We start from the raw sequence: 10,763 nt of genomic DNA, 5'->3' as shown, positions 1-10,763 counted from the left end.
TAAATCCTTTTCTATACAAACTATGAAAAGAAATGATGTTTCTTGCCGTTTATGGCGAATAACAACAATTATTCAAATCTAGTCCTAATCCATTACTAAGCACTAAAGAGTAAACTCCAATCTTGGTGACAGGCGACGATCTTCTGTTCCCCATGATCAATTTTATCTTCCCATGCTCCACATCCCTATTTCTTCTTAGGCCTTGCAAATCAGAACAAATGTGAAAAACACATCCTGTATTAAGTACCCAAGAAATAACATGTAATGAATCATTAGATTGAATAGTATAAATACCTGCGAAGGACAGCTTGATCTTTGCATCCTTGATGTCTTGCAGATATTTCGGGCAACTTCGTTTCCAATGCCCCTTCTCATGGCAGTAGTAGCACTCTGCATCCTTTGGGTTGGAGGTGGGTGTAGCAGAACCAGACTTGGTTCCACTAGAAGAGGTGCCATCATGGGACTTTCCCTTATGGTGGCTATTTGACGGGGCCTTCCTCTTCTTACCCTTTCCTTGCCTAATAGCCAAAATGGGGGCAACAGTAGGAGTAAGAGTTTGTGCAATGGACTTTTCCTTGAGGTTGCTCTCAGCAGTCCTCAATAGACCTTGAAGTTTGCTCAACGTGGCCTCGTTTTTGTTCATGTGGTAGGTCATGCGAAACTGGTTGAAGCAGAGTAGCAGTGAATGGAGGATGATCTCAATCCCAGATTTTCATCAAAGTTAACATTTAACTTCAGCGGGCGGTCAACATACCTTTGTATCTTCTGCAGACGAGCAGTGACAGACTCTCCGTCTCTCATCTTAGTCGTGATCATCAAAGTAATGATCTCGTACCTATCTTGCCTCGAACTTTGGTGATACCTTTCAACCAAGTCCTGATGCATTTCGCAGGGATAGAAGTCCTCGTAGGACTTTTGGAGTTCAGCAGTCATGATCGCTAACATGATGCAATGGACTTTCGTGGCATCACGCTCATGGGCCTCGAAGGCAGTGATCTCTTCGGGAGTGGCGGTGTTCATGTTCACCTCTTTCAGCTCCTTGTCGAGGACATATTCCTTGTCCTCGTAGCGGGTGAACATTCTTATGTTACAGATCCAATCATTAAAATTGTTTCCGTCGAAGATCACCCTCCCACACAAATTCATGAGTGAGAATGAGTCGGAGGTGTTTGAGCCGGAAGCGTTGTTCAAGTTCGACATTTGAAAAAGAAAAGAGACAAAGTTTGATTGGATAAGAATCCCCAATTAAACACCCAAATGAGAAATTAGGGCTAGGATTCAACAACATTATTTTCAATTTAGAAGAGGGATGCTGTAATCTAAACAACAAATAATTTGAAGGTAAGTGAATGATGATTCACTAATTTCTACCATGAAAAACAAAAGAGAATTAAGTTTTAAATGTATTGAAAACTCCTAGATCTTTTGAGATTCATTGAACTTTTCAATGGCATGTTTAAATCTCGATATTCCCCTCAAGTTTGTGACTGGGATACCGAGGATCACAAACAGGGTGTGAATAACCATGCAAATATACATGGTGCCCCCAATGTTACAGTCACCTAATCAACGTGCCGGTTAACCACACACACTCCATCGATCTATGACAAACATCAAGTCACCCTTTGCCACCTTTGCTTAGAGCCAAATTAGTGTGCTGGTTAACCATACACGCTCCACTAGCGTCTTAGCAAGGGTACAAAGTGTAATTTCATGGAATAACATCAAATTCACATTTTTCCTAAAGTAACTAAGATTGAGATTTTTTTTATAAATCATTTAGTTACTTTATAATTCATTATACTTTTAATGAGGAAAGGGTTGCCCTATCCTACCCGTTCGGCTAACGACCCTCCACCAATCAAGGAAGCGGTGGGTGAGAGTGGACACCCATTAAACGACCATTTTATAGGCCATAAACTTATACCCCTTATAGATCGGTTTTGTGAATGAGGCCTACTAACGGTAAGACTAGCATTTAAGTTATACATATATAATAATTATTCTTATAATATTATAATAGTATTGGGTGAATTTTAAACTTGTAAAAGTCTAGGGTTTGGATTTTAATAATTTCAAAATTAAACTTTTAATCCAAAAATTAAATTCCAAAACTTAAGGGCAAGTATTGAAACATTTCAAAACTATCTAGATCAAAATTCAAATAAATAATTAAACAATTAATTATGGTTATTATCTAATTTTTGACCTAATACAATTTCATGCAAAATAATGATCAAATAATCCAAATAATTAACATTTATCATATAAGGAAGTAATTATCCAATTAATTTGAAATTATATTTTATTTTGGCAAGGATAATCACCCAATATCAATAAAATTCGTATTTTATTAATTAAAAACGATTTGGTAATTATCCTATAGCAAAATAAGCATAAAATCCCGAAAATCCTTCTGTCTGACAGCCCAACTCGCCGAGTCCCTTTATGGACTCGTCGAGTTCATCCTACTCGTCGAGCCCACTTTGGGACTCGACCAGTCTGTCAGGCAGATGACCAAAAATTCGATTTCTCAAGCATGAATGAAACACAAAGCATAAAATACAACAGAAACCAATTAAGGCTCTGATACCACAGATGAGTTTTATACAAAAGAACAATCCTATATGCTCATGCAAAACCCTAAAGCTTGGATCTAGGTTTCTATATTGTACATGCAATTCATCCAAGACTCGAATACCCTATTCTAGCATACATTGAAATCGAAATCTATAACAAAACAAGTTTAGATGATACCTTTCAATAGTTGCAAGAATCCTTGATCTTCAAGAAGCTCAGTGTCACAAGTTTAACACCTCTAATGGCTCACAAACACCATAAGCAAGAGGATGATCTAGAAGAGAGAATGAGTGAGGCTAATTTTCGGCTGTAGTAACTCTAGGGTTCTTGGTGTAGCCGAAACTGAAGCCCTGGGGTCCTTTATATAGCCGAGCTGCTAGGGTTTCAGTCAAAACCCTAATTTGATGACTTAGGCCCTAAGCAACTTGAGAACCTTCTGGAATAAGACCTCCTTGGATGAAATTAGAGTGGGCTTCCACTCCTAATTTCGTCCCCCTTATATCCAAGAGAGTTCACATCCCAAAACCAACTATCACATAATTGACAGTTCCAGTCTCCTTTATTTAATTAAACTCTTTTAGCCACAAAATTAATTATTGACTGATATTAATTAAACTATGTGATTTCTCCTTTAATATATTATTCATATAATATATTAATAAACCGTAATAACCTCTCTCTCTCTCTCTCTCTCTCTCTCTCTCTCTCTCTTTCTCCATAAATCATCCTGTCAAGTTGCTTTGGTGAAGGCAACCCAAAATGACCATGCACAACCAGGTCAAGTACATACTAAATATAGTTACGGGCCTAGACACTAATCCAACAGTATGTTGGGCTGGGGTGTGACAACCCAAGTTGTCCCGTTACATTTCCCCGTTACCGTTAACGAAATATTCCACTGTATAAAAGTTCCGTTAATTAGAGGGCGTCAATTTAATAAACATTCCATTGGTTTACATTAGTATGTCGTTAAGTCGTGATAAAAAGAAATAAAAACACATAACACCCATTTCCATTTATTTGGAAAATGTTAAGTTTTATTGTCACGACCACTAAATCGGGTGCGACCAAAAGCCCCGTTTAACGGCAGTATTGGGTAGAATTCCACTAAGCTCCAACTCCCACCCATATATAAGGGGGAGTAAACTCCATTTGAGCTCTTTCCACCCTCTCTCTCTATACTCTCTCTAGACCCGTTTTCACCCCAAATCCGCAACCAAACGCTTCCAAATTATAAGTCCGCTTGCCCTAGCTTACTCTAAACAGTATGATTCGTGTTTATAGCATAGAATTGGACTTGGAACATGTGTTTACGGCCAAGGAGCATGATTGGGCCATAAACACTTAATAAGTGGGTTTTTAAGCAATTTAACCCCTCCAAACCAACATTGGGACTTAGATACGACCTTATGGCTTGCAAATCCGGACTTAGAACACCCTAATCAAGAATTTTGGGGAGCAAATAGGATTTTACGGCCAAGGAATGAGCTTGGGCCGTAAACCCCTCAAACATGGGGTGTAAACTCATTTTTACATGCTTAAAAGCCATAGAACTCCACCAATAGCCTTGGAATAAATCCTAGAATCATCTAAAAATAGTTTGGGGACCTTAAACATGTCAAACACCCTCCATTTAGGAGTTTACAGCCAAAGCTTCCCAAGAAATAGCTCCAGGGCCGTAAACTCATAAAAACATGTAGAAAGGTGCCCTAAATTCATACCAAGGCTTAAGACATAAATTAGGGGCTTGTCCTTAAGGTTTGGATCAATTAAACACATCAAAATGAAGGGGAAAAAGGAGTTTATGGCCCATGTATGCACCAAGGCCGTAAACACCCCTAAATGTGCCAAAATGATAGTTTTAATCCCTCAAATTGGCATAACACTTCATTATAAATTAATAGCAAGGCATTAGGGGCTTTAAACTTCACAAAACCCAAGGAATGAGAGTTTACGGCCGTAAAATCCCTTAGGAGTTGTACCCAGGCCGTAAACTCCAATATGATGCCCTTAGAAGCCTTAAACCCACTCATGCCTTTTTGGAAAAGTACTTAGAATAATTCCATGAGCAAGTAGAAAGCCTTAAAACACCCTAGAACCCATCACCATGAGTTTATGGCCGTAAACTCATGGTGAGTAGTCCCTGGGCCGTAAAATAAGTTTTAAGGGTTTACTCTTGGAGAGTAAACTCCATTCCTTAGCCATACATACCTTTAGACGCTACCCGGGACACCCAAACACTTATCCAAAGTGTTTTCCGCTCCTGTGAGCGCGTATATTTGTTTAATTAGTATTAAATATACTAATTGTATGTGAACATATGTTATCATATGTTAAATAGGTCATTGTGTGTGTTCAAGTCCTTGCGTGACACCGAACGCCCAAACGGCACCTCCGTCGGACCTACTTACACCAGGTGAGTTCATACCCCTGAATGAACCTTTTAAATGTTTTCACATGTTTTATAGGGGGGGAATACAAGTTAAACATGCCAGTTATCATATCAATCACATGTGATTGATAACCCGCATGCACAAGATTTTACCACTGTACACTGTTTTACCGAGTAGGACACTATAAATGGCTTTCAAAAAGGGTTTTCACTTGTTCAAGTTCTTACTTTTATTGCTTTACCAAAGTTCCATTTTCAAACTGATTTATGAAAGATTCCCAAAGATTTCTAAAGGTTTTCACACTTATTTTACCAAAGAATACAAATGCGATTTTCCTGAGTATAAAGGTTTTTCCAAGGTTTTCATGTACACTTTTACTTGTTAGTTACTGTTGCTTCACTTATACTTATTTTTAAACTCCTACTCGATAACGCTTTCACTTTGTGATGCGTTTATACTAGGTATTGTCTCTATTTCGCTTATACTTGTAGTCGCTTATACTTGATAGACGCTCTTACTTCACCTATTGTTGTCTCTACTTCGTGATACGCTTATACTTGTTCGACACTCATACTTCACTTGCGACCGCTTCTACTTCACTTGTTCGACACTCATACTTCACTTGCGACCGCTTCTACTTCACTTGTTATACACTCCTACTTCACAAGAATCACTTCTACTTGATACACACTCAGTCGTAGTTAGATGTATGTCTGTGCTTGTATAGATGCATATAAATAATGATTGAAGGACTTAGGAAGGCTTGTCCGCCCTATTTCCTTTTCTTCGTTGAGATGTGGTCTGGTGGGATCGGATGTCCATCCGAAGGTCGTTTGATTCATTAATTATATATTATGTACACAAGCATAGACATACGGGTTTACTTCAGTCAGTTCAGTTAAGAGTCTCTACCTCTAGTTCAACACTTACATTAGAAACCCAGTAGTTGGAAGTCTCTACCCACTATTTGGGATGCATCTTCAGGACACGGCCTTCTTCGTCGTCTAGTTGGTAACCAGAGTCTCCTGTAGGGAGAGCGGACATTGTGTGTATAGATCTATACGGGATTGATAACCCTGCACCCAGACTGCTAGCTACAGTCCCAGCCTACCAAGCCAACAGGTGACAAATGTCACATTTTAGACGCTTGTAGGGCGTCTGGTACTCTAGTCAGTATGGTTACGAGTATCCCGGGTTACCTTATAATTCATGGCTTTAAGGTAATGGTATTCGCCAGCAATTTACACTGTATGCTGGTAACTCATTTTCAGAGTCACACTGTTTTGACCTTACAAGACGTATCTTTCATTTGATACTGTATGGGGCCTGTCTTCTCTGTTTTGACCTTACAAGACGTATCTCTCATTTGATGCTGTCTGGGGTCAGTATTTACTGCATTTACTGTATTTACTGTATTCACTGTTTCGGACCTTACCAGCTGTACCTTTCATTTGGTACCTTCTAGGGTCTGTGTCTCTATTTGTTAGACTGAACTAGGCGTGTCGTTCGTTTGATACTCTCCTGAAGTCTATGATTCCTTTGCCTTAGTCAGCAGTCCTCACTGCTGAGGCATATGTTATTCCCTGATGTCATTTGCTTTCCTCGATAATCAAATTCAGTATTTTGATAACGATAACAATTTAGGGAAAATAACTTTTTACCACATAACACTGACCAGTCTTGGTAGAAGACTACTTTTATTAAAGAAAATATAGGATTTTCTGGAAAGAACTCTAATACACAGTAAACACTTAAACTACTACTTTTATTAAAGTTATTTGAATGAAAACGTCACTAAATGCTTATGAATTCACCAGCATTTGTAAAAATGCTGATACTCGCTTTTCAAATAACTTGTATTCTCAGGTTAGCATTAGACAGGTACATCCCGGAGCTGTTGATGAAGATAGCTTAGTACCGCGCAGTATTTATTCTATTACTTGTATTACTTTGATGTATTAATGTAACCATGTAAAACTATTACTATTAATGCAATGTTTTGTTGTACTTTGATTACTATAATGCATGTGTTGTGATACTTGACATGACGTCATCCACCCCAGAACGTTTCCGCCGTTCCGGTTTTGGGGTGTGACATGGGGCCATTTTTATGCTAGGTTGGGCCCATTTATGTATGTTTGGTTGGGCCCATTTAGTTATGTGTTGGGTTGGGCCCATTTATTTGGTATGTGGTATGTTGGGGAACTTACTAAGCTTTTTGCTTATGATTTTGTGGTTTAACATTTTCAGGTACTTCTAGTTCGAAAGGGAAAAGCCCGAGTTGATTGCATTGCATCCACTAGAGATTTCACAGTTGTGATTTAATGAGACTCTGATGTTCCTTTTGAAACAATGATTGATATTGACGATCCTTTGTGATATATGTATTAAATGTTTTCCTTTTTAAAATTGAAAAAAAATTCTATGAGTTTTGGGACGTTACACCAGTAGGACGCAACATATCCTCTACAACTAAGAAATAAATAGAAGATGGAATATTATGCTTAATAAAAACATTGTTGTGTCCCCCACACAAATAATGCATCCAAACCTCACAACTAACATACTATAAGCATAGTCAAAAGCAAAATTATCCCATAAAGCTCTAATAGAAAATAATTCCATGGTCTCCAACATGGTCTTATGTAAAGGTAAGAAATTTACCTGATGTTTAATTTTTTCTTCTTTGGATTTTAAATACACCCTACCATGGTGTACCCCATAGTCCGCCCCACCGTAACAAAATTGTTTAGATCTTACATAAAACAAATCCCCACCTTTGACATATGGACTACAGTCTAAGGGTATCAAATTGGACAATTGTGTCGTGTTTTTACCTAACATAACTAATGTTTTATGTAACACAAACACGACACAACACGATGTCATGTTTATTCACATTAACACAAAAACGAGTTGATCAGAACACGACAGACCTGATACGACACGACAAATATAACATAATACAGTTATTAGTTTATTTAATTCATACTTAAATCATATATAATACGAAAAACACGACAAACATATGCTAAATCGTGTCAATTCGCGTCGAATTTTGAACATGAACACAAATTCTAATTTCAGTTTCGTCCCAATTTTGTTTTGTTTCGTGTATTTTTGTCATGTCGTGTTATAGATTGACACCCTATCGTAGTCCAACACCATAGCCAAAAGATGGACCTTTACCACGACCAACCTTTCATTTGAAGCCCAATGTGCACCGAGAAAGTGAGCTACATCCTCTTGTTCACCAACCGAGACTGACACAACCTTTTAACCATCCACTTCTATCGACAGAACAACAATGACCTTATCTTTCTTTCCAACGGATCTTAACTGACAACTATTCATTCGAGCCATCAATAAATAAGTTAATTTTAGAATAAACATAAAAATATTTGCCTTCATAATGTCAAATACCAAATTCATTTGAACTTATTTATACTAAGAGAATGTTATGATTAACATAATTTATATATTGCTAAAAAAGAAGACGGTAGGTCGAAAGTAAATATTGTTAGATGAATTTATAAATAACTTGAGACATGTAGGTGTAAATAAATATTGTCCATTTAATTGTAATTGTACTAAAAAATCACATATACTCACTATTTCGCAAATAGATATTACCAGTGACATATGATATCTGCGAAATGGTCATATTAACTTTTTGTACATGGAAGATATCATTTTGCATATGTGATCTATGAAATAAACATAAATTTAAAAAAAATGGTAAACATCTCAAATGACATGGCATTGTTTTTTAAGATGATATCACCAATTTCATAGATGTCGTTGCAAAATTGATGACTATTTTTTACAAATTTTCTAGTTTTTGGTTGAATCTTGAAACCTAAAACCCAAAACTCCGAAAAATAATGAATAAAAAGTGCTCAATTTGTCTTCTCTATTATTATCCTAATTACGTCACCATTGATGATCAAATAAATTAGGGGTGTTCAAAATATCCGATAACCAAAAATCCGAACCTAAAAACTTAAAAACTGTATTGATTTTTATGTTAACCAAACCAGTATTTTTGAATTTTCGGGTTTGATTAACCGAAACGGTAAAATCTTTGGATTTTTTGTTCGGTTACGTTCATGCTTTATGCTACGGACGGTTAATCGAATATTTATTTTCTATTTTTTAAAATATTTTTTTTTTATGTTTACTCCTTTAAATTAATATCAAATTATTTCTTAGAAACCTTTAGTTACAATTAATAATCGTCATATTATTTATATTCTATTTTAAACCAATAATTGTCATCGTTAACATTTGTTATAAATATAGATATGTTGATATAGATTAAAATTGTCATTTGCATTTATTCATCATTGTACATAAGTGACTAAATATTTAATTATCTTTTCTCTATTAATTAAAAAATACGTTTTTATACTAGTCGATATTATTTTCCATATTCCATAGATATTTAATAATTCGTCATAATTTCATTATTAATAAAAACAACAATATAATTAAACAAATTATATGAATTATTCTTTGTCATTAATTCATTTTTAAGAAATCTATTATGGGGTTCAACAATTTTAATATATTTTAATTAATTAGTAATGGTTAATTGGTTAACCGGATAACCGAACTGAAAAAATCAATTAACCGAATACTAGTTAACCTGAATTTTTGGTTTAGGTTTAAGAAATGAATGAACCGATAATTTCAGTTAACCTTTCGAAATATATTTTTGGTTCGGTTAACGATCCATGGACACACCTAAAACAAATATAATCTTTCAAAATAATTTGGTAATTTTTGATTCATGCACGTATCTACAAAAAACAACGCTACATATTTTAGGAATACCAACAACGTCCTTTTAATCTTATCTTATGCACTTGTTTCTAGTAATTTCATTAAATTAGTCTTATCTTTCTACTTTCTAGTATTTGTCATATCCGATTCCAACTATTTCTTTTCTTTAATTTTAGGTAAGAAAGATAAAAGGGTAAAGGGTGTTTGGGAAAACTTTTTAAACTAAAAAGTCATTTTTAGAAAATGGTTTTTTGATTTATGTCTTTTTTTTAAAAAAAGATATTTAAATGTGTTTGTATAAACTTTTGGGGATGCAAAAAGAAAAAAGCCAAAAATTAATAAAAGTCATAGATTCGTAAATTCTTAACAACCTTCTTTTTCTTCTTCTCAAAAAATTAATTTAAAAGATCTTTTGAAGCTATCAAACAACAATGGCGGAGCCAGGTTCAAAGTAAATGAGTATCCTCACAAAAAAAATCATGTAATATACAATAAGAAAAAAACAAAAACCGGAATTTCATTAGACATAAATTTAACCTTCCATAACAAAGTTATGTTTTAAAATTCACTTATTCACTCTTTTATTTTACGGAAGCGATTAATTGCAAAGAGTGATAATCGATATCTGTAACATCCGTTTCGATTCCGGTAATTATTTTTTTTATTGTTATAATAATAATAATAATAATAATAATAATAATAAAGTAATACCGATAGTAATAATACAATATTATATATATATATATATATATATATATATATATATATATATATATATATATATATCAATGGGGTAAATAGCAATTTCCAGAAACTGTTTTATTTAGATAAATTGGTTTAAGGGTAGATTCCGCTTATATGCTTAAACCTGAGTGGTCAATTGTGTCAAAACGTAATGTCTTCATCTGTTATCAAGAGATGACACAGCTGCGTATCAATGGTCTTTTTGCTCGATTTAAACATACAAATGTTCAAATCTTTGAAAGCCTCTTAACCATTACACTT

This window comes from Lactuca sativa, chromosome 5 (assembly GCF_002870075.4).
Source record: "Lactuca sativa cultivar Salinas chromosome 5, Lsat_Salinas_v11, whole genome shotgun sequence".
In the NCBI taxonomy this organism is placed as follows: domain Eukaryota; kingdom Viridiplantae; phylum Streptophyta; class Magnoliopsida; order Asterales; family Asteraceae; genus Lactuca; species Lactuca sativa.
This window is presented reverse-complemented; position numbering follows the sequence as displayed.